Here is a 25,753-nt window from a genome sequence, read left to right on the forward strand (position 1 = left end):
TCCTGAACTTCTAAAGACCCTCTGGGTGTAACCTTGGCTGCCATCATGCCCTACTTGTTTTTTGTTTGAGGTCTTGGAGCTGGGCTCCACCTCTCATTTCCTGGGTCAATCTACAATCTGAGGCCCAGTGGAAACCTCGGTTGCATTTTGGATATAGAGTTTTAAGTCTTTTCTCACCCTTCTTTCTCACTCTATCTCTGTCCCTACATTGGGCTTTCAGATGCCCTATTTTTCCATACTGAAAACATCAACAAGTTTCTCTGGAAGTCTCTTGCCAAGAGGGACCCTGTCTTCCCATATTTTGTGTCATAATCTGGGTATAATAAGCATTTGTGCCCACTGTGGCACAGCATCTTATGATCTCCTCTAAAGGAGCATCTTTATGTGGTCCCCATGTAATTCTTCTACAAACCTCATTAGCATTTTCCTTAACCAGTTGTCTTATCATAATTCTTGTAGCTGCATATTCTCCACTGGTTCCTATGATAGCTGTCTCAGACATCCCACAAAATCAGCAAAGGGTTCATTGGGACCTTGCTTTATTTTTGTGAAGGCTTCCCCTCCATCTTTTCCTGGGAGGGAGCCCCATGCTTTGATTGCAGCAACAGCAATTTGCTCATATGCTGCTATGGGGTAATTAATCTGTGCAAAAGCATCTGCATACCTTTACCTTTTAGTCGGTCAAAGGTGATTTGTATATTAACTGGTTTGCCTATTTTGTTAGGCTTGTATTCTACAAAGTTCACTATACTCCGAAAGCCATAGCAAGTTTTGTCCAGGTTCTAAACACGTCCTTGCTATAGATTTCCAATCACTAGAGGTTAAGATTTCATTAGCCAAATTCTCTGATATCACCTTAACATAAGACGATGTAGCCCCATAAAGAGAGCAACCCTTTTTCAAATCCTTGATTTTTTCCAGATCAAAAGGAGTGTATCTTCTCCTTTGTTGACCTGAAGAGTCAAGTTCTTCAATCACAGGGTATGCATTTATAAAATCAGATATATCCTGTCCTTCTTTTTTAGCTTTAACTAGTGCCTTTTGCAATCTTGTCATAGGCTGCTTCATATGTAGTGCTGATTGTGTCACTGCCCCTCCCTCTCCTCCTTCTCCCTCTACCCATGAAGGGTTAATTGAGGGGGGAGGGTCATGATGGGGAATGCTCTAATGGCTCCTGCTGTAAAGCACCACATTCCCTAATTTCATTAGAATTGCACTTAAATCCATTCTTGTCTAATTCTTCATCCTTTTCACCTAGTTTGTCTGTTTCCTCCCCCTTTTGCACTTTCTTCTTTTTCCTTGTTCTATAACTTATATAATTTCTTAAAGCCAGTTGTATTAAATTACATGTATAAAATGTTTCTTTAGAAATTGAGTCAGGTTCATTATCATTGTAGTATTCACATAGTTGCTCTCCTACTAATTTCCACTAGTCTGGATCTAATTCTTTTTCCTTAGAGAACCAAGGAGATGTATATTTTAATATTTTGAAGATTTCAATGATCTGCATCCAAGTTACAATTTAACCTTGGTTTTTCATAAGTCTGACAATGCTCTATACACATTTTCCTTGAATTGGAAAAGACTCCTTTCTAAACCTTTGTCCCATTTCAGCTACAATACTATTTTAGCCCTTTACAAAGTTTCCTTCTTGTACGCACCCTAATTTCTCAGTCAAAAAGACTTTTCCACTGAAATCAGGATCAGAGACTTTTCCCACTGAACTTAGGATCATGCCAGTCCCATATTCAGATGTCAAAATATAAAGAGTCTCTGGGAGCAGCCTTCATTTCAGTTCAGTAATCACAAGAAGAGTAGCCAGGGGTTAAAGATATTAAAGGAGAACTGATTATTCAAGAGGAAGGTTCTACTTGGTCCTCACTTTTGGAATGTAGAAAGAAGAGAGGAGATATTTCTCTCTGTCCTTTCAATAGCATATCTACCATATGTCTTCTTTTTTCAAGATTAAACTTCTCTAATAACTTTATATAATCTTGACATAACAGATACTTATGGTCCTTTATAATTTCAGTCACCCAATCAATGCTCCTTCCTAAAGCACTCAGAGCTGGACATACTGTTCCAAAAAATGATATACCTAGAATTCAATGCAATAAAGATGTATTAAGTACTTATCATGTACAAGATACTGCACTAAGTAACTGGGGATACAATTAATTTTAAAAAAAACAGTATCTGAGGGGAAACAACACACAAAAGGAAGTAAAAAATCAAGAGAAGGGACCAGGGAGGTACTGGTGGATTTTGTTTGGTAGAGTTGAAACCAGGCAGCGTAGCAGATGCAGTAGAGAGTGGTAATATAACCTCCTTCATTTTTGGATATTATTTTTCTCAATGTAGCCTAAGTATATGTTTTTTAAAGCCATGTGCAAAATTTTAGATGTACTCCTCTTAAATGTACTTGGTACATAGTAAATACTTAATAAATGCTTGATAATTTACCTGATTCTTATTACATTTGGCCCAATGTTCTAGTCTGTTGAAATCTGGATTCTGGTCCTGTCATACAATGTATTAGCTACTTTTCCTAGCTTTTATATCATCTACAACTTTGACAAACATGATCTTTATGTTGGTTTTTAAATAACTGATAAAATGAAGTATCTCATGCCAACACTCATCACTAGAGAATTTTTTCTAAATTAGTTATCACCGATCTATTAATGTTTACCTGTTAATCAGTCATAATTTCACCTAACTGTAATCTAGTTCCATATTTGCATTATTTCCTTGCTCAAATAATCTAGTAACTCTGTCAAAAAAAAAAAAAAAAGAACATTAGGTTGGTCTGGCATGATTTGTCCTTGATGAAGCTATGCCACATTTTAATGATCTCTGTTTCCTTTTCTAGGCTCATTAACCATCCCTTTGCTAATAACATGTAAAATTCTACCAGGGATTTTCAATAAGCTCTCTGGCCTATAGAATTAAGAATATACTTACCCTCTTTCATTACTATAGTACTACCTCCCCCCCCCCACTCCCCACTGACATTGCCTAAATAATTGTGTCCATCAATTCTTTCAGTATCCCAAATGAGTTTTATCTGGGCTTGCTAAACTAATTCTTGAATGCCAGACAGATTTCTTTAAGGCACTATTGTACAAAGACCTTTTCTCTTGGTGGAAACTATCAAAGAATGAATTTTGCTAGCATGGTCTTTGAAAATAAATTTTAAAATTTCTCATAAAATTATTAGCTTCCATTTGCCCTGTTCTAGTTTTTAATGTGTGATTTTCTTCTGTTAGGATTTGCATTTCTTTTTACTTTTGGTTAATTCTGGTTTTGAACATATTGTTTTCTTCACTGGATTTTTTTGCATTTCTCCAATTAGATTTTTTTTTTTAAGAATTATCTTCATTTTCCAAGCTGTTGATTATCTCTTGCATATGTTATTTCTTTTATCATTTTTCCTTCTATCTCTATTATTTGTCTTTTAAAGTCTATTATGAGCACTTTCAAGAAACCTCTTTGGACTTGAGTTCATATCACACCTATATCAGATTGCTTACCATCTTTGGAAGCAGGGAGCTAAGGGATGGAAAGAAAATTTGGAAGTTAAAATCTTCTAAGAATGAATGTCGAAAGTTATTTTTACATGTAATTGGAAAAATAAAATACTATTAAAAAAAAAAAGAAAGATGAACTCAAGATGTCTGACAACTGAATTGATGGGGATGAAAGAGAGTGGTGAATTCAACTATTACATATGGATAATAAATTTGGGTGACAGAGGAGAGAGTAGACAAGTCAATGGTAAGTCAGACAACCTCTCTACTAAGTCTCAGTTTCCTCATCTGTAAAATGAATGTATTGGATTTGTTTCTATTGATCTTTCTAGTTCTAAACCTATAATCCTATCATGAAAGGGAAAATGATATTAGTAACTCTTGTGAACTGTATTTGTTACTGAGGCAGACAGAGGAGGTCATCTCATGGATAGAAGGTGTGGTTGTGAATGGATTTTTATGTTATGATAACAAAGAAAAAAAAAAAAGGTTTAAGAGGTGGAAAAAAAGATTACACCAGAAAAGGAAAAGATAAGGATAATAGAAAAATTAGATCACGTGAAGAAATACAAAAGACCTTTTACAATAGAGGGAAAGAAGGGAAGGGGATGAGCATTATCTGAAGCTTGATTTCATCAGTTTTAGCTCAAAGACCAAATAATTTAATCATTCATTTGGGGACAGAAATTTATCTAATCCTATAAAGAAGGAGGGGTAGAAAATGAAAGAAAAGGAGGAGCTGGATAGAAGTGAGAGCAGAAACACTAGAGAAAAAAGATAAGAGAATAGGGGAAGGGATGATAGAAGATAAGTTTGTGGGTAGAGTGGGTTAAAAAAACCAGAACATTACTAAGAGAAGAGGGAGTATGATAGAAATAAGGTAGAGGGTGAAGTGGGTCAAAAAACAAAACAAAACACCACTAAGGATAGGGTGGAAAGAGAGAACAAAACATATATATATATATATATATATATATATATATATATATATATATAACCAGAGAGAAAATAGGAGGAAAATTCAGAGCTGGTAATCACAATTGTGAATGTAAATGGGATGAACTCTCCCCCAAAATAGAAGTGAATAGTAGAGTGGATTAAAAAACAGAATCCTACAATATGTTGTTTATTAAGAAACATATTTTTCCCAGAGAGATACATACAGAGTAAAGGTAATAGGCTAAAAAGGAATTTATTGTGCTTTCAGCTGAAGTTAAAAAAAAATCAGGAATAGCAATTCTGATCTCAGATACAGCAACAGTAAAAATAGATCTCATTAAAAGAGATAAGGAAGGAAAGTGCATCTTGTTAAAGGGTATTATAAACAAGGAAGTATTAAAGATACTAAACATATATGCATGAAATGGCAGAACACACACATTTTTAGAGAAGACATTAAGTCAGTTACAGGAGGAAATAGAAAGCAAAATTATATTTGTGGGGGGATCTCAACCTTTTGCCTTCAGAATCAGAAAAATCTAACCACAAAAATAAGCAAGAAAAAACTACCAAGGTTGAGAGAATTCTAGAAAACCTAGATATTCTGAGAAAATTGAATAAGGACAGAAGGAAATAACCCTTTTCTTGGTAATACATGGCTCGTACACAAAACTGACCATATCAAAGCATAGAAACCTAACATCAAAGGCAGAAAGGCAGCTATAGTAAATCTTTCCTTTTTAGACCACAATGAAATAAAAATTATATTCAATAAAATGGCAGGGAAAAATAGACTAAAAACCAATTGGAAATTAAATAATCTAATTCTAAAGAATGAATGGGTCAAGCAACAAATCACAGAAACAATCCATAATTTTACCCAGAAGAGTGACAATAATGTGACAACATTCCAAAACCTAGAGGTGGCAGCCAAAAATTGTTCTTAGGGGAAATTGAATATCTCTAAATAGCTACATGAATAAAACAGAGAAAGAGAAAATCGGTGAATTAGGCATGTTTTAGAAAAAGAACAAATTTAAAAACCTCAATTAAATACCAATTTTGGAGCTCTGAAACTCAAAGGAGATATTAATAACATTGAAACTAAGAAAATTATTGAACTAATTAATAAACCTAAGAATTGCTTTTATGAAAAAAACAAAAAAAATAAATAAACCTTTGTTTAATTTGACCAGAAATAGAAAGAAAAAAAATCAAATCACCAGGATCAAAAATGAGAAGGGTGAATTTATCATCAATGAAAAAAAAATTACAGCAATGATTAGGAGCTATTTTGCCCAGATATATGGCATCAAATCTGACAATCTAATAAGAATGTAGGAATAGTTACAAAAATATAAATTGTCCAGATTAACAGGAGAGGAAATAAATTACTTAATCCCATTTTAGAAAAAGAAATTGAACAAGCCATTAAGAAAAATCCTCAGGGTCAGATTGATTCTCAAATGAGTTCTACCAAACATTTAAAGAACAATTAATCCCAATACTATGTAAACTATTTGGGAAAAAAAATAAAGAAGGTATCTTGTCAAATTTCTTCTACGACACAAATATGGTAATGATACTTAAACCAGGAAGAGTCAAAACAGAGAAAGAAAATTAAGAGACCAATCTCCCTAATAAATATTGATGCAAAAATTTTAAATAAAATATTAGCAAAGAGATTACAGCTACTTATCAGCAGGATAATACACTATGACCAAGTGGAATTTATATTGGGAAAGCAGGACTAGTTCAATATCAGGAAAACTATTACCATAATCACCCATATCAACAGCAAAACCAACAGAAACCAAATAATAATCTCAATAGATGCAGAAAAAGCTTTTGACAAAATATAGCACTCATTCCTAATAAAGACACTAGAGAGCAAAGGCATAAGGGGAGCTTTCCTAAAAATAATAAGCGGTATCTGTTTAAAACCAATAGCAAGCATTATTTGTAATGGAGAGAAGCTAGATGCATTCCCAATAAGATCGGGGTGAAACAAAAATACCCCATTATCATCACTATTATTCAAGATTGTACTACAAATGTTGGCTTCAGCAGTAAGAAAAAAAATTAAAGGAATTAGAATAGGCAATGAGGAAGCAAGACTGTCACTTTTTACAGAAGATATGATGATATAATTAGAGAATCCTAGAAAATCAACCGAAAATCTACTCGAAACAATAGCTTTAGCAAAGGTGCAGGATGTAAAATAAACCCACACAAATCACCAACATTTCTATACATTACTAATAAAGCCAAGCAGCAAGAGATAGAGAAATTCCATTTAAAATAACTGTAGAATAAATGTTTGAGTGTCTACCTGCCCAGACAAACCGACATATTAACACAATTGCAAAATACTTCTCACACAAATACACTCAGATTTTAAAAACTGAAATAATATGAATTGTTCATGAGTAGGCTGAGATAATACACTAAAATGACAATTCTGCCTAAAATTGTCTACTTGTTCAGTGCCATAACAATCAAACTGTCAAAAAGTATTTTATAGAACTAGAAAAAGCAGTAACAAAACTCATCTGGAAGAACAAAAGCTCTAGAATATCATGGGAATTAATGAAAAAAAAAATACAAAGTATGGTGATTTAGCAGTACCAGATCTAGAACTATATTGTAAAGCAGCAGTAATCAAAACCATTTGTTACTGGCTTAAAAATAGAGTGGTGGATCAGTGGAATAGTAATCTAGCAGTTGATAAACCCTCAAACTCCAGCTTTGGGGATAGTCATTATTTGACAAAAATTGCTGGAAAACCTGGGAAAAAAATATACCAGAAACTTGGCATAGACCTACATCTCACAGACCATAACAAAATAAGGTCAAAATGGGTACATGATTTGGGCATAAAGGAGGTTACTATAAGCAAATTCAGAGAGCAAAGGATAATTTACCTATCAGATCTCTGGAGAAGAGAGGAATGTATGACCAAAGAAGAATTAGAGAACATTATGAAAGGCAAAATAAACAACTTTCATTACATTAAATTAAAATTTTGTTTTGCATAAAAAAACATAAACAATATTAAAAGGGAAGTACAAATTTAGAAAAAAATTTACATCCAGTGTTTCTGATAGATGTCTCATCTCTAAAATATATTAAAGAACTGCATCAAAATTTATGACTCAAACTGATAAATGATCAAAGGATAGGAGCAGATGCTTTTCAGATAAAGAAATTAAAGCCATCTATAGTCCTTTAAAAAATACTCTAAATCACTATTGTTTAATGAAATCCAAGTTAAAACAACCCTGAAGTACCACTTCATACCTCTCAGATTGGGTAAAATGACACAAAAAGACAATGATAAATGTTGATGGCGATGTGGGAAAATGGGGACACTAATACACTTTTGGAGTTGTGAAATGATCCAACCATTCTGGAGAGCAATCTGGAATTATGCACAAAATACCATAAAACTACATATCCTTTAACCCAGCAGTGCCACTACTGGGTCTGTATTTCAAGGAAATTATAAAGGAGGGAAAAGGACCCACATATGTAAAAATGTTTGTAGCAGCTCTTTTTGTTGTAGCAAACAATTAGAAAAGGAGTAGATGTCCTTCAACTGGACAATGGCAGAACAAGTTGTGGTATTTGAAGTAATGGAATATTATTGTTTGATAAAAAATGATGAACAAGCTGATTATATAAAGGCCTGGAAAAATTTACATTAACTGATGCTGAGTGAAAGAAGCAAAACCAGCAATACATTGTATACAAGAACAGCAAGAAAGTATGATGATCAACTATGACTCAACATGACTCCACCGAAGCTGAATTAGTGTCCCATTTTTCTCACATCCCTCCAATATTTATCATTTTATTTTTCTTAGCCAATCTGATAGGTATAAGATAGTACTTTAGAATTATTTAATTTGGATTTCTCTACTCAATAGTGAGTTAGAATTTTTTTCTTCATATGACTATAGATAACTTTAATTTATTCATCTAAAAACTACTTGTTCATATCCTTTGACCATTTATCAATTGGGGAATGACATAATCTTTAAAAAAATTGAATCAGTTCTCTATATATTTTAGAATGAGGACTTTATCAGAAATACTAGCTATAAAACGTGTTTCCCAGCTTTTTGGTTTCTTTGGCTTCATTGGTTTGATTTGTGCATTTTTAAAAAATTTAATGTAATCAAAATTATTCATTTTGCATTTTATAATGTTCTCTATTTATTTCTTGGTCATCAATTCCTCCCTTCTCCAAAGATCTAATAGGTAAACTATTCTCAAGGGATAATTTCAATTGTCTATCTTATTCAGTATCATTTCCTGCTATGGCTACATAAATTTCCTTTTATTAGCTTGAATTGCCTATGAATGTTTTCTTTTATTCCAGTATCAAACCTATACTGCCCAGAGGTCTGGCCTAAGTGAGGCCCAGCCTATAATACATACCATGGCATAATGTTGAGCAAATAGTAGGTTTCAATAAATATTTGATTGCATTTAAAAAGGTATTTAAGGAATGGTGAATTAAGAATTTCTTAGGCTGAAAAAAAATTAAATTATGTATTATATCTCTTTATTGATGAAAATTCAGTCAACCATAATGTAAAAAATCCTCCTTAAAACTCATCATTTTTCCAAAATAGTTCTCCTCAAAATCACATTTTTCTACTGAAGCCTTTTGATTTGTCATAATCATTACAATTCAGTGTCATTCAAAATCATCTATAGAACTAAAATAGAAAGTTTTTAACAAATATTTGTTCCATTAAAATGAATATGTAAATGGTCATAAAGGGAGGATGTTTTATGCATATTTTTTTAAGTCAAGGTAGCTGAAATGATTTAATTATGTCTGATTATGCCCAGTTTGTATTATAAATATTAAAACTACTCCATAAAGGATCTGGACAAATAAAATAGTGAAATTTGGTGAAAGTTTGTGGTGATCTCTAGTAAATTTTTTCCTGGATGCATTTCCTTTGCCAAGGTAAATGAATAAAAATTCACCCATTGAGTATATTATATTGACCAAATGGTTTTAACCTACATTATGATGAACATCATTTATAAATGTGAAAGGCCAAAGTTTTAGACCATGCTGATTAAATCCAATTGGCTTCCAGGAAATTTATAACTGAGTATCAAATCACTAATTGCATTTAAAATATTCAAGAATGGTTTGTTGAGTGAAAGTGGCTCTAAAAATGCCATTCATAAAAGTATGTAGACTTCTGATAAGTGCAAGAGCAGTTCTGCATCCTAATCTTAGATTTCCATATTGTGCACATGGCCTGAACAATACAATGCTTCAGAGAATCTTCAATAAGCGTGCTAAAAACATGGCTAAAAAGGAGATATGCTTTGCATGATTTCACATGCATACTTGATATCATAGTGCTTGCCTTTTTAAGGGATTGAGGAAACATGGGGAAGATGGAGAGAATTTGCAATTCAAAATTTTTAAAAATAAAGTTAAAATTTTATGTGTAGTTGAGAAATACTCAACAGAATAAAATATAAATGAAATAAAATGAAAGTGCTAAATTGACATCTATATCTGATGTTTTGATCATATCACCCATGTATACCTTATAGGTATTTGGACTCAAGACAAAGTTACTGGATTTCAATTTGTAAGGCCTTTCACCAGACCTGACTAGACTCTCATGTTATATCACAATACTTTAAACTCACCATCTGCCAAATTCTATCCTGTCAAACTTTCTTAGGCAAATGTCTTTTTTTATCTAGTTATCTCACCTTTAACTCCTTACCTTCTTCTAAAAGTTCCACATATCTTACTTACCTGGTCCAGTTCACTAAGTTTTCTTCCTTTAATTTATTGAAAAGCTACTTATCTCAGAAGCTTTTCTTATTTTTTATGTTGGGAAATATTTCAGGGGTCTTTCTTATATAGTTAGAAAGAGAAACACTTCCCCTTCTAGCAAAAAAAAATGAAATATGTAACTGGCTCTACAGTAACATATTTACATTGGTTCTGTATCTCTGGTTCATTTACTCTATATCAAAAGATGCTAGGGGCATATTCTAGCCCTGGGAGAAAATTTAGTCACCCACCTCACAGCTAGAAACTCTAGTCCAGGGAATTCTAAGCTAAAGCCCCTGAGTTCATGCCCCCTCTTTGCTGTACCTAATGTGAGTTTTAGAGAGCAGAAACTACCACGGAAAAAATTTAGAGTTACATAGCAAAGGCATTTCATGGACAAATATAAGAATGGGAGCAAACAAGTTAAGAAGAAACTTTGAATGGCAAAGAATTTCATATATGGACCTAGAGGTGATAGAGAACCACAGAATTTATTAAAATAGGGATTGGCATGGTCATATTTTGACCTTAAGAAGATCAATTTGATAACTGAGTAGAGAATAGATTGGAGGAAAGAAAGAATTGAGGCTATTGCAAAAAATCCAGATATGAAATTATCAGGACCTCCAACAAGGCCATGAAAGTGTTGGAGGAGAAAAGTAAATATATATATATATATATATATATATATATATATATATATATATATGAGAGATGTTATTAAGAAAAACTCAATAGGACTTGGAAATAGTTTGAATATGATAGGGATAGTGGGAGTGAGAAATCAAGGATGACACCTGGGTTATAAGTCTGCATGAACTGAAAGCACGCTGATACCCTTGAAAATGATGAAGTTCAAAAGTAGGGAGGGTTTGGTGAGAGAGAGATGATACTGAGTTCAATTTTAAATATGTTGAATTTAAGATATTTAAGACATTAAAAGACATTTAATTGGAGATATCCAATAGATAGCTGAAAAAAGAGTCTGAAAGTTAGGAGGAAAGGTAGAGCAGGATAAGTAGATCTGAGAACCATTGGAATAGAGATAATAATTAAATCAGTTCAACTGATGAAATCACCAAGAGAAACTCAGGATTGGGGAACTTCCAGCCCATAGGCTATATAAGGCTCAAAAAATCAAGAAAGTTGCTAAGGCAAACTGCAGGTGATAATGAGTTGAAAGCTAGGTCTGACAACCTCCTAATCCTTGAGTTCCCTAAATTGATCATTTTTGTATGGTCAGGAAGGGAGGTTATAAATATTCAAATGGCCTTTAGCAGATAAAAAAGATTCTCCACCCCTGATATAGTAAAGGGACTAGAAGAGAGAACTGGTATATACTTAAAGGTTACTGTTATGATCTGGATGAAGATCTGGGTAAAGGTCAGACAGGTATGAGGTGAGCTGGGATAGAATGAAGAAGATGGTAATTGACAATGTAAATTTATTTATGGGTCAAAGAGGATGAAAATTGAGGGAAAAAACATTAAATTTGGTGATTAATATCTCTCAGATTGGCAAAAATGACAGAAAAAGATAATAATGAATATTGAAGGGGATATGGGAAAACTGGGACACTGAGACATTGTTGGTGGAACTGTGAAATGATGCAGCCATTCTGGAGAGCAATTTGGAACTATGTCCAAAGGGCTATAAAACTGTGTACTCTTTGATTTAGCAATGTCTCTACTGGGTCTATATCCCAAAGAGATCATAAAATAAGGAAAAAGTCCCACATGTGCAAAAATATTTGTAGCAGCCCTTTTTGTAGTGTTAAGGAACTGGAAATCAAGTGGATGCTCGTCATTCAGGGAATGACTAAATAAGTTATGGTATATTAATGTCATGGATATTATTGTTCTGTAAAAAAGGATGACCAGCCTGATATCAGAAAGGCCTAGAGAGACTTGCATTAACTGATCCTGAGTGAAGTGGGTAAAACCAAGAGAATATTGTACACACTAACAAGAATATTATGTGATAATCAACTGTTATAGACTTGGATTTTTTCAACAATGAAGTAATTCAAAACAATTCCATAAGACTTGTGATGGAGAGTGCCATCCACATCCAGAGAAAGGACTATGGGGACTGAATGTGGATCAGAGCATATTATTTTCTCCTATTTGTTGTTGTTTATATGCCTGTTTTTGATTTGATTTTTTTTTTTTTGCACAGCATGACAAATATGGAAATGTTTAAAGAATAACATGTTAATACCAGTTTTATATGGCTGCTGTACTGGGGAGGGGGAAGGAGAGGGAAAAAATTTAGAATACAAAGTTTTGCAAAGGTGCATGTTGAAAGCTATCTTTTCCTGTTTGGAGAAATAAAATATTATTTAAAAATTGGCAATTCAGAAATCACTGGTAATTGGTAAGTGCAGTTTCCGTTGAATGATGAACTTAGAATCTAGACTATAAAGAGTTAAGAAGAGAGTGAAAAGAAAAGAAATGAGACATTGATTGTAAATAAAAAGCAAGGTAACCGATCTTACATAGATTAGAAATGGGACATTTTCCTGAACAAAAGGATGAACTTGAAAATGCATTTTGGGAAACAGCTACATCACTGTCACAATATGGAATCAGACTTGAGGGACTTTGACATTATTTTTGCCTCTTGGTTTACAGGTTGGTTCTCTTTCATTCTCACAGAAAACTAAAATGACATGACTATGTTGGGTCAAGGTACAGTGTATCCAACTGTGACTGATCAGACTAACATGAGTTTGGAAAGCTCTACCAGAGGTTAGGTAAAAATACTCCATATGAACATTTGGAATGGAGATGGCTATAAATGTCCACATCTTATGTTTCTTTTGAGCTACTGTAAGTCTGCTTTGCTCATGGAATATTGTGCCTTCATTGATGTGGGCACACCATGCTAGGCAATCCTATGTCAGTGTCTCCCATGTCTCACAATTGATTCCAAAGATCTTGAGAGTTTCCCTCTATCACTTCTTCTGATGTCCATGTGAGAGCTTGCCTTGTGTGAATTCTACATAAAATAATCTTTGAGGCAAATGTACTTTTGGCATTTGAAGAAGGGAACCAACCCATTGGAGTAAAGCTCTCTGAAGTAGAGTTTGGATTTTTGGCACTTCAGCTCAAGGAAAGACCTCACCTTATCTTGCCAGGTGATCTTCAGAATCTTCCTAAGGCAATTCAAATGCAACAGATTCAGTTTCCTAGTATGTCCCTGGTATATTGCTCATGTTTTACAGACATAACAACAATTAGCACAAAAACATTGTAGACCTTTAAGTTTGGTGAATAGTCTAATAGCACACTTACCTTAGGAGTCTTTCAAATGTGAGTTAGCTCTATCAATACATATGTCAACCTCATATATATATATATTCCTGAAAAGTATACTACCAAGGCAAGTAAACTTATTCACAGGATTAAATATTTCTCCATTTGCTGTAATCAGTGGTTCCATGTATGGATGTTGTTGTGCTGGCTGGTAGAGAACCTGTGTTTTCTTGGTGTTAATTGCCAGGGTAAAATTAGTGCAAGTGGCAGAAAATAGATCCATACTTTGTTGCATTTTAGCCTCAGAGGTTGTATCATCCATGAACAATCATCTGTGAACAAAAAGTCACACTACAATTCTCCTTTCACTTTAATCTTGACTCATAGCAGTCGATGACCTTGATACCAATTTTTGTCCTTATTTAAGGCATCTGACAACATCATTGGAAACATCATGCTAAAAAGCATGGGGGCAAGAACATGACCCTGCTTCACTCCATTGGTAAAGATAATAGTACTAGAACGCAGGGTGTGAAACAGAGATCACAGAGTCAGAAAACCTGGTGCCTTGTTTTTTGTTCTATCACTTGCTGGCTATTTTATTCTGTACATAACAAGAATAATATTGACTATTTATTTAATACAATTATGAAGAATAACAAATGAGAATGTATTTGGAATTTGCAAAAAAAATTATGAATCATCATAACAATCAGTTAATCCTATTTAAGGAAACTTTCTGAATTTGTAAACCTCTTTTTATGTTTTTTGTTAGGGCAAGTTGTATAGCTGCCTTCAGTAACTAGCAGGTAGATGATACAGTGAATAGAGTGCTGACCTTGGAATCAGGAAGATCTGAATTCAAATACAATATCTGATGCTTAATAATTGTATGACTGGGCAAAGTCACACAATTCCTCAACAAGTGTTTGTCTCACTTTCCTTAATTGTAAAATGAACATAATAAGAACTGCATCTCAGAATTTTTGCAAGGATCAAATTAAAAATTGATAAAACATCCATCTCAGTTTTAGATAATAACAGATGTTAATAAATCCTTATTTTTCTTCCTTCCTGAGCTATAGTTCTGTGTGTAATCAATTTCAACAAGCATTTAACTGCCTATTCTTTACACAGTATTATGGGAAGTCTTTCAAAATACAAAAATAGAAATAAAAACACCATCTGTTATCAAAGAGTGGCTATTTAAAGGGGGAGAAGGTAATATATACCTTTACAATGACTCTAAAATGCATTTTGGGATAGAAGAGGGAACTTCAGATATCTGAGTAAAAATATACTCAAAATATGTATACATAGAAGAAAAGAATTTTAGAGCTCTCTATTTACTCTCTTTTGGCAATATCATGTATATCTATGTCTTGTCTTATTACCTTTGCATTGATGACACCCAAATCCAGTTTTGATCTTTTCCCTGAGATTTAGTCCAGCATTTCCTGATGTTAGATAAACCTCAATACCAGTATTTCCCATAGGCTCTTCAAACTAAATATTTTGCAAACTTAACCTCATCATCTTTTATCATTAAATCTGTTCTTACTTCTAACATTTCTAATTGATTGGTAATATTGCCATTCTTTCATTCAATCAGGATTGAAACTACTTCAGTTTTACATCATCCTCACACTACCTTCAATCCAGTGTCATCTTATCAATTCTATCTTTGAAATACTTTCTTACATCTTTCCCTCTTTCCACTCTTACTTTATTGTAGGGCTCTCCACAATGTATAGATTATCTTTCTCATATTATTTCAAATTACTCTCTTCAAATATACATAAATATTGCCAGGATTGTTCCCACTCCATCCCTAACAACCATATAAACACATGGTATCTCCAACACACACACACACACACACACACACACACACACACACACACATCCAGAAACCTGGATGAGGAATAACTGCCATCTCTCCATTTTTTTCACTTTGTTTTCATTATCGTTTCAAGAAAGCCTTGTGCAGATTTATATGATTTTCTGCCTTAGAGGAAGAGAAAAAAGGAAGATATGTGGTTAGAGAAAACAAATATAGGCTCTAAGAATTTGCCTGTCTCAGGACTCTTCACACTCCAATCTATCTTCCATTCAACTACTTTTTTTATTTTCTTAAAGCTCAGGTCTGATGTTACCCCACCTTACCTAATCAGTTAAACTGAAAATACCTCCAGAAGCAAATACAAAATCTGCTCGGTTTAGCATTCAAAGTCCTTAATAACCTAGTCCTCTCCTACCTTCTGTATTTCTTGCTCATTACTTTTAGACATGTACTCTTTAAGTGACACCAGCCACGTAGCTGTTCTACAAACAAGACACTATCTCTGGGCTATAGGCATTTTCTCAGGCTGTCTCCCATGTCTGGAACTTTCTCCTTCCTTTACTCTAAATACTAATCTCTCTGGCTTCCATTAAATCTCAACTATTTTCTACAGGAGGAGCCTCCCCTCTGTCAATTATTTCCTATTAATCCTTTATATAATTTGCTTAATATATTTGTTTGCGGCTTGTCTCCTCCATTAAATCACAAGCTCTTTGAGGGCAAGGATTGTCTTTTGCCTCTTTTTGCATCCCAGCAGGTAGTGCAATGATATGTAGTAGACACTTAATAAATGTTCACTGATTGACTCACAGGAAGATGCTGACTGAAAAGGAGGTACTGTGGGAACTAAGGAAAAGAGGGGAATCTAATTAGACATAAATAAAAATTGGTAAGCTGGTTCATTGGATTCCTGTGTCCATGAATAAGTAGTTGGGGAATAGAATCATTAAAAATGGTTGTGAATTCAACTCTTGAAGATAGGCCCGCTAATTTTTCTCTTCTGATTAAGCAATAAAGTCAAGGCATTTACTAGGAAAAATAGAGTTTAATAATGAGAAACAAAAACAAAAGTCTGTGCCAAGAAAGAGACTTTTTAAAAAATTCAAATTAAATGAATGGGTAGAGTGTTCATTTGAATGAAAACAAAATGGAATATTTCAACAAGAATCTTCATTTTATCCTTTTAAAGCTGTTTCTTCACCATTTCCTTGAAATGTTTACCTTCCAAGTATACAGAGCTGTTATTGTCAAGGCCAAAAGGTGGTTAGAGAATAGAAGGATGCCACAGTTTTCTGAATAAAACACAGCCTAGTAAAGTGCTTGGGCCACCAACTCTATCCTAGATTCTCAGAGAAGTGTGAAAATATCCGAGAAATATTTTTCCTCATACTGTGGTTCATTGTATTTAGACTTTTTCTCTTCCATTTTAAAAATTAAAATAAAATTTTCTGTTTCTTGGGATTAAATATAAAATAAATAAGAAAAATTGCTGTGAGAATATTATCAAATTCAAAATATGACAATAAAAATGTACATAACTGTTTATAACTTTGTTTAACTTTGTTATAAGTCCATTATTATAAACTGTTAAAAATTGATCATAAAAATAAATTTTAAACCAGTCCTCTTACCCTAAGTGCTCAATATTATCAGAATGAAGACTGAATATATATGTGTGTGTGTGTGTGTGTGTGTGTGTGTGTATTTATTTATTTATATGTATATGCATTTTTATTTGTATATTTATTTGTATTTATATGTGTATATATATACATATATATATATATATATATACATTTTTGGAGAGAGAGTGCTATTTTACTTTAATCACTGAGTAAAAATATTGGACTATCATTGCTACTGATATATTCCCACATAATACATATTTATCTATTAGCATATCAAGTGTATGGGAATATGTGATATCCTTCATTCTTGCTACATTACTGACCCACGTACTTTCCCAGTCTTTCCTTTTCTTCATGATATATGTTTGGGTTTTTAAAAATATGATTAATGGACAGATTCCCCAAATTATGTTATGTTTCTTTGTATATACAGGCAGCATGCCATGGTGAAGGAAAACTGGTCTTAGAGACAGGACAACTTAGACAAGTCACTTAACCTTTAATATTCTAGGCTAGTGGTTCTCAAAGTACAATTTGACAACTAAAGACACTTTTTGAGGGAATCTACCTATTAAAAATTATTTTTTCAATAATACTAAGACATTTTAACTAATATGATAAATAGCAATGGATATAACTCACATAAATAAAAGCTCTTTGTTGGGGGCTTCCTTAAATTTCTAAGAGAACAAAGAATAAAGTCCTAAAAAAAAAATTGAGACTCTGTATAAGATTCTCATTTTCACGTCAATGAACTTTTTATAAAACAAATTTTGAAAAGTGTTTTTTAATATAATTTGCTTCCTTTTTCAGTGCATGTATAAAATAAAATACATGGATTTAAACACATCATTCTGAGAAAGAATCAACAAAATGTATCAGACTTGGCATTGATATTTAGTAGAGTGCCTAGCATATAAGTAATTCATAAGCTATTGCTTGTTAGCTTGACTTGACTCAACCAAATTGTCAAAGGGTGATTAAAAAAAAATAAGAATCCCTGCTGTAAGACTCTGAATTGCAGAAATTCCCTATTTCAGTGAAATCTGAGATCCATTACTTATCCCTATAGTTTTTACATAGTTACATGGATATGCGTTTCCCATTATTTTATACTCCTGAGGGCAAGGGTTGTTTTCTTTTACTCTTTATACATCCCCAGTGATTAGCACAGTATCTGGTAGCCATTATGTGGTTATAAATGCTTATTGAGTAATTAATTCCTTACATGAGCATAAGATGATAGATGTAGAGTTTGAAAGATCATAGCTTTATAAAGTTGAAGCCTGAAGTGACATTGGAGATGACTTAATCCAATCTATTCCTTTCATTTTACTGATGAGACCCAGAAAGGTTCAGTGACTTGCCCAGTGTTGCACAGATAGTAAATAGCAAAGCAAGAAATTGAAACCAAACTGACCCAGAAAGCAGTGATTTTTCCATTGTACAGCACTGATGATGATTAGAAGGTCATTAAAGAAGTCATAACTGCTTACACCTATTAAAAAGTTAGTGGTGTTCTATGTGGGAGACACCATGTCCTTAAGTTTTTTTCAATCTGAGTCAAATACTTTTTTTCATAATCAAAGCCAAAATGTGACATGCACCACATATTCCTCCAATACATGCCCAATGTAGTGGACCTGGAATCAAGGAATCTCAAATTCAAATCTTGCCTCAAATACTTATTAACTAGATGATTCTGAACAAGGTACTTACCTCTCTCAGGTCTCAGTTTTATCATCTGTAAAATGAAGATAAAAATAGCACCTAACTTTCAGGGCTCTTATGAAAGTGAAATGAGATGACATATGTAAAGTGCTTTATATATTTCAACATGCTATATAAATTAGTATTATTGTTATAGTGATGATGGTAAAAATGATGACTTATTTCTATGAACATGTGGTCTGTTGTAGAGCACTAACTATGAAATCTATCCCATTTTCTTCTCATATTTTCATGAAGAAAATCATCAGTACACTATGGGCCATTCTCAGAAAGATCTTAGAAAGATGAGAAAATAGAAATATGGGTCAGTAGTTACTGCTGTTTTCTCTGTCCTCTTTCTTTAGCAATAATTCTTTGATCCTTCATTCTGTGATCTCAGTGATGAGGGCACTCCCTCCAACAGGGCAGATCATAACTCATTCACACCTTCTCATCTTGTGCAGCTGTTGTCCAGGTCCCCCAGCAATTCGGCAGGGCATTCACCAAACATGCTGGGGGCTTCCTCTGAATCTCTGGATATTGTGTAGATACCAGTGGAGTGCACTGGCTCTCACAACATGACCAATCCCCTTGATTTTTTGGTGGTTTATGTCTCAGCTAATGTCTCTAATACACTTCTGCAGAATTCTTTGCTGGTAATAGGTTGTAGCACAGTTATGACCATCATGCAACAATCTCTGTCTCTAGCCCCTCATCATATTTTAGCCTGCCAGAAATATGAAATCTTCAAAGACAGTGGTAGTCCACAACTCACAATCATACAATATCATTAGAAGAATATTATAAGTGTTTGTTTTAAGATAAGGCTTGGGATCATTAAAAACATTTTAAAAAGCATAAAAGATAATTCCACTTGGTCCTTTCCTGCTATTATATATTGTCCATGCATAATCTGCCTAACATATATATATGTATATATATATATATATATATACATATAGTTATATTTATGTATACACACATGCAATGTATGTATACATACACACATATAGATATAGATACACATATATGTATGTACACAGACACATATACATACAAATATCAACCAAATCTATTGATTTTCTCCAGTTTCACATAACAGACTAGATAATAAACTTTTTTCATCTAATTCACTTATCTTCCACACTATGTAAATGGTAAAGTTAAATTCTTTTGAGTGAATCTCATTAAGAAGTTCTGCAATGTACCTCATTTAGAAAGTTCTGTAGTGTTCCAGGACTGGATAAAAGCATGCAATTTCATTTGCAAATATGAGTATTTGAAAATCTTTGTGTTTTATAACACAGTGGAAAGAGAGTTAGTCAAGAAGACAATTTCACATTTGGAGTCAATTCTTTACTAGCTATGAGACGCTGGGTACCTTTGGGAGTCTCAGTTTTACTATCAATAAAATGAAGATAATAATAAAACCTACCTCACAGGGATGGTGTAAGGAATCAAACAACATTATATTTGTAAAATACTTAGTGCAGTGCCTGGTTCACAATAGGCACTTGATAAATGCTTGTTCTTTTCCATTTGGAGTCTCTGCTGGACATCTCAAATATTGATAAACATTGTGAATACACTCACTTTTATGTCTCATATGATATTAACAGCAAAAAGGTCATCAATGTTTTCTTTTGTTATGTTTTTGAAGGAAACTTGAATGATTTAGATGTCTATGTGGGAGAAATCATTTGGAAAGTGAGCATTTAAGATAGCATTTATTATATTCAATTAAATGGTACTAAGTCAACTGGCAAACACATTTATGTCTGGTGTTATTTTTCACTTTCAGTTAATTTGATCACTTTAAAAATAAGTATCTTTCTTTGCCAGGATGTTAATGTTTTGTAATCATTCTGAATTTGGATATTTTTATGTATACTCTTTTCATTCTTCTGTACATCATTCTCTTGTTTTTACTTACTTTTCTCTAATATCAGTTCCTACAAATCTTTTCATGTTTGCTTGAATTCTGTATATTCATTATTTCTTATCAAACAACAACACTGCACTTGAGCAAAAGAAGTCACTGCAGCTACTTCTTGAAGCAGATGTACACAGTGGGCTGTGGGGGAGTTGAACTGGACTGAGTTGGAAACTGGAGAGCTTATTCCTCATTTAGCCTTTCACTGTTATTTTCGAGAACTACCATAAATTGTATGATGGTATTTTTTAATCTTTTGCTTTAATTTTCATTGTTATATATATATATATATATATATGTTTTTCTTATTTTCTTATTTCGTCACACTGACAGTTTTGGAGAGTTCTGCTAAGAATCAACTTGGTCCTCTATCTTACTGACCATGTGTTCCCATATTCTCTCTTCATAATCAATAATCACTTATAGTGAAAGTTATACTTCAGTGCTGTCTGACTTGATTGTGGCTGAGAAAATCTCCCCTCTTTGTGTCTTCTTTGTTTTATCTCCTCCCAAATGGCTGATTTGCTGCTGTTGTGTCTGACACTTGATGCTCCTTATAATGGTCTTGAAATTTCCTAACCACTGGTCCCTTATGGCTGACATCTGCCAAAATTCTATCCTCTGCCACTGCCTGCCACCTCTGAAACTATTTGTTGATTTGCAATGCACCTAATGTTTCTGGCTTCTTAGCTTCTATCCTCTGTGACTGTGACTCACTGCTTTTGTCACCCAGCTTCATAACTACCGTCTATTAAAGCTTTGTCCTGCCAATACCACCTAGCCAAATTCCCACTGCTGCTTTTGATAAGTGTCATTGCTCTCTTCAAGTAAGATTCTGGGTTGCATACCTCAGGGTTAATCAACACATTATCACCTGCTCCTTTTAGTTCACCTCACAACTCCATAACTAATGCATAAAAGAAACACTTGAACAATGACCCTATGAGATTTTTCTGCCACCCCTCTAATCCCTTATAGATGACTTCCAACATTACTGACTGTGTTCTTTGTAGCCTAATCATGAGAAACTGCTTTCACAAGCCTCATATCCTGATAACAACCACCTGTGTCTAAGGCGAAAGAGAATGTTGAATGTATGTCAAAGCTGAACAACCCAAATGACTAATGAGTTCAGAAAGATTCTCTATGAACCTAGTTCTATGAACCTTAGCTAATCAATGTATCCCCAAATTTCAAAGTCAAACTAAAAGCAACAAAATTGCTAATAAGTTGCATTCAAAATGAGAAAGTGAGATTACATATATGTATCCATATATAGATATGTACACACACACACACACACATACACACACACACACACACACACACACACCAGGAATGAAGAATAGTTTCATAGATTTTGAATTCAAGATTGGAATGAAATGAAACTTGTAGTTCATCTAATAACTAACCAAAGAAAGAAGAGGAAGGATATTTTAGCAAGACACCTTATTGCGTTTCTCTTTGCTTCTAGTACGTAGTAAATCTAGAAGCCCTATTAAAGATCTGAGTCTGTAGTCTCCTGAGATGATCTTAAAGATGTGTTCTGTAACTTTTAAGAAAAATAACTAACCTAGCCCACATGGGAGGGCTACTTTGATGGATATTCCTTTTACTATAATAAAACAAGGTCAACACAGCTTCATATAATATTCTGCCAAATAGTGCTGCTGCTAAAAATTCATTATTATCTTCTCTGTACAAATATGAGAGCTGAGGAATAAAAAGATCATTTTAAGCCTAGGAGGTACATTAGAGGCAAATGAGTTGTGGCATCCTTCTCCACCATTTTAGGGTTTGATGTACTATGCTAGATCCCTCAATATACTGCTTGAATAATGAAATTGGAGCTACTATACACTTTTTGAGGTTCAGTAGTGAGTTCATAAATATCCACTTAGAAGGCATGGTTAGAAAATATTGGGAAAATGAAGAGAAATAAATCACCTTTCTAATCCCTAAATTTAAGCCCTTAAATTTAGGACATCTCTAAAAATGTTCATCCTTACAAATACATCAACTTATTTGTCATTTGACTAGAATCTTCCATTTAGTACACAGTCTAAAAATTTGTTCAATCTAAAAATTGTGATTATTAGCACTTCTTCCTTTCTTTTCTACTCCTCTACCAAATATGCTTATAGAAACAAAAGGGAATTAAATAAAACTGGAAGACATTTTTTCTTTGTTGCACGGTTTTCTATGTCCAAAAAATTCATTAGCTATTGGTTAATCTATTGGTTAATAGCTTCTCTTTATTGAGTTACGCTAGTCTTGAATTGAAGACACAATCTGGGGCCAGACCTGTACTTGAAGTTTTAAGAAGAAATATAATATACAGAAATAGAAGTAGATTGAATAAAAGAAGTTACTTTGTAAATGTGTCAAGTCAAGGAAATCTTCCACACTCATTGTACTCATTCATTGTGTTTGTGTTCCCAAAAAAATGTGTAATAGTAATTACCAGTTTTATAGGTACAGGCTAAGAAATTCAGCAAAGTGTTAGAACTAGGACATAAATCAATGTCTTTTGATCAGAAAATTAATGAACTTTACACTACCTACCACATTGTCTTTCTGGGGATGAAACTGAACTTGGGTATTTAACTGAAACTCAAGAGCAAACATTATATGAAAGTTTTAAAAAAGCATTCCCAATAATATCAGGAGTGAAGCCAGTATATCCATTATCATTGTTAACATTCAATATTATACCAGAAATGCTAATTATAGCAATGAGAAAAGAAAAAAAATAAAGGAAACAAAACTATCACTCTTTGTAAATGATAGGATGGTATACTTAGAGGACTCAAGACAGGCTCCTAAAAAAACAGCTGAAAAATTAACAACTTTAGCAAAATTATAGAATAAAATATCATGGGTATTTTTATACATTACCAATAAAACCTAAGAGAAAGGTATAGAAAGAGAAATTCTATTAAAAATAACTGAAGAGAATATAAAATACTTTGGAGTCTGTTTGCCAATATGCATACAGGAACTTTATGAACACAATTACAAAATACTCTTCATACAAATAAAGATACATATAAATAATTAGATAAATATTAATTGCTCATGGGTAGACTAAGCCACTATGATAAAAATGGCAACACTACATAAATTCATTTACTTATTCAGTTGTAAACCAAACTGCCAAATTACTTTAAAAAATATAAAATTCATCTGGAGGAAAAAAAGGTCACCATAAGAAAGAGGACATGATTTGGCAGTAAGGGTGATGACAAGAAAATTAGGGGAGCAAAGTAGAAATTGTCAGAACTGTGGCTAGGGAAAGAGCTCATGACTGAACAAGAGATAGACAGATTCACAGGATATAAAAATACTTTTGATAATATGCAATTAAAAATGTTTTGTACAATGTTGGCATGATTAGTATTAGAAGAAAAAGCGGGGGGTGGGGGGGTGGATAATGTTTGCACTAGGTTCCCTTGATAAAGGTTTCATTTCAAAAATATATAAAAACTGAATCAAATTTATAAAAACAAAAAGTAGGAATCATTCCCCAATTAATAGTCAAATATATAACAAGATTTTTCTAAAATACAAAATCAAAGACATAACATTCATATTAAAAAGGGTTCTCAATCACTAAAATTGGAGAAATACAAATTAAAACAACTTTGAGAGTTCATCTTAAATTCTTTAGATTGGCTAAAATTATTATTTTTTTTTGTTTAAACTTAATTTTTATTTTCTTCAATTTATGCAACCAACCAAACATTTCCAAAACATAATACAATAAGAAATATGATTGAACACGAAACTTCAACTATTTACAAAGAGCTGATTTTCTTTTTTTTTTTTTTTCTTTTTTTTTTTTTTATTAAATAGCCTTTTATTTACAGGATATATACATGGGTAACTTTACAGCATTAACAATTGCCAAACCTAGATTGGCTAAAATTATTGAAAAAAAAAATGATAAATGATGGAGAGGAATGTGAAAGAACAGTTGTTGAACTAGTCCAACCATTCTGGAAAATAATTTGGAACTATAAAACTTTGCATACTGTTTGACCTAGTAATACTATTACTACCTCCATTTCCCAAAGAGATAAAAGGAAAATGATCTAGATGTATAAAAATATTTATAGTAACTCTATTTGTAGTGACAAAAAGTTGGAAATTGAGAGACTGCCCATCAATTGGAGGATGGCTGAAGACGGTATATGAATGTAAAGGAAAACTATTGTGCTGAAATAATTAACAAAAGGTATAATTTCAAAAAACATGGAGAAATTACTATGAACTGATGCAAGTAATCAGAACGAGGAAAACAATATATTCAATAGCAATAATATTAAAAAGATAACCGTGAGAGGATTAGTTATTCTGATCAATACAATATTCTGTCACAACTCAGTAGGACTTGTGATATTAAATACTGTTGACTTCTACATAGACTACAATGGACTCTGAATGTAAAGTGAAGCATATTTCTCTCTTTTTTAAAGAATATGAGTAATTTGGAAATGCATTTGGTGTGATGTCATATGTATCATATTCTTTGACTTCTAAATGGCTGTGAGAAGGGGTGAAGGAAGGAAGAAAATTTAGAATTAAAATAAAAATAAATTCTTTTTTATTAAAAATAAATTCTTTAAAAAAAGAAAATGTATGTGGCTAATCACCTTTTAAATCATGAAAAATAGAACTGATTGTACAATTTTCAAATTAGGAAAAGTTTCTCTTTGGAACTCTTTCTATCCTTATTTTAGCAGTCTTCTTTTTCTTGTCCTCTCTCTTCTGTTCTTGTGGAAGGGACTTACTCTTAGCTTATAATATGTATTTACAGAACTGGGGGACTCTCAGATTCTAATCCTCTGCTCTACAACTATGTTGCCATATGACATTGTACAAGCCATTTGACCTCTCTGGACTTTGATTTTCTCACCTATAAAGTAAGATAGGCGGAGTATATTAATGGTGGCCACAAAACTGTATAATATGATCCCTGCAGACTGCATATTGACTTAGAAAACCACAAGTTAACATAGTCTATGTTCTATTGTATTTTTATTTATTTCCTTAAATATTTTCTATTACATTTCAATCTGGTTCAGCT

Source organism: Sarcophilus harrisii, chromosome 3 (genome assembly GCF_902635505.1).
Source record: "Sarcophilus harrisii chromosome 3, mSarHar1.11, whole genome shotgun sequence".
Classification (NCBI taxonomy): domain Eukaryota; kingdom Metazoa; phylum Chordata; class Mammalia; order Dasyuromorphia; family Dasyuridae; genus Sarcophilus; species Sarcophilus harrisii.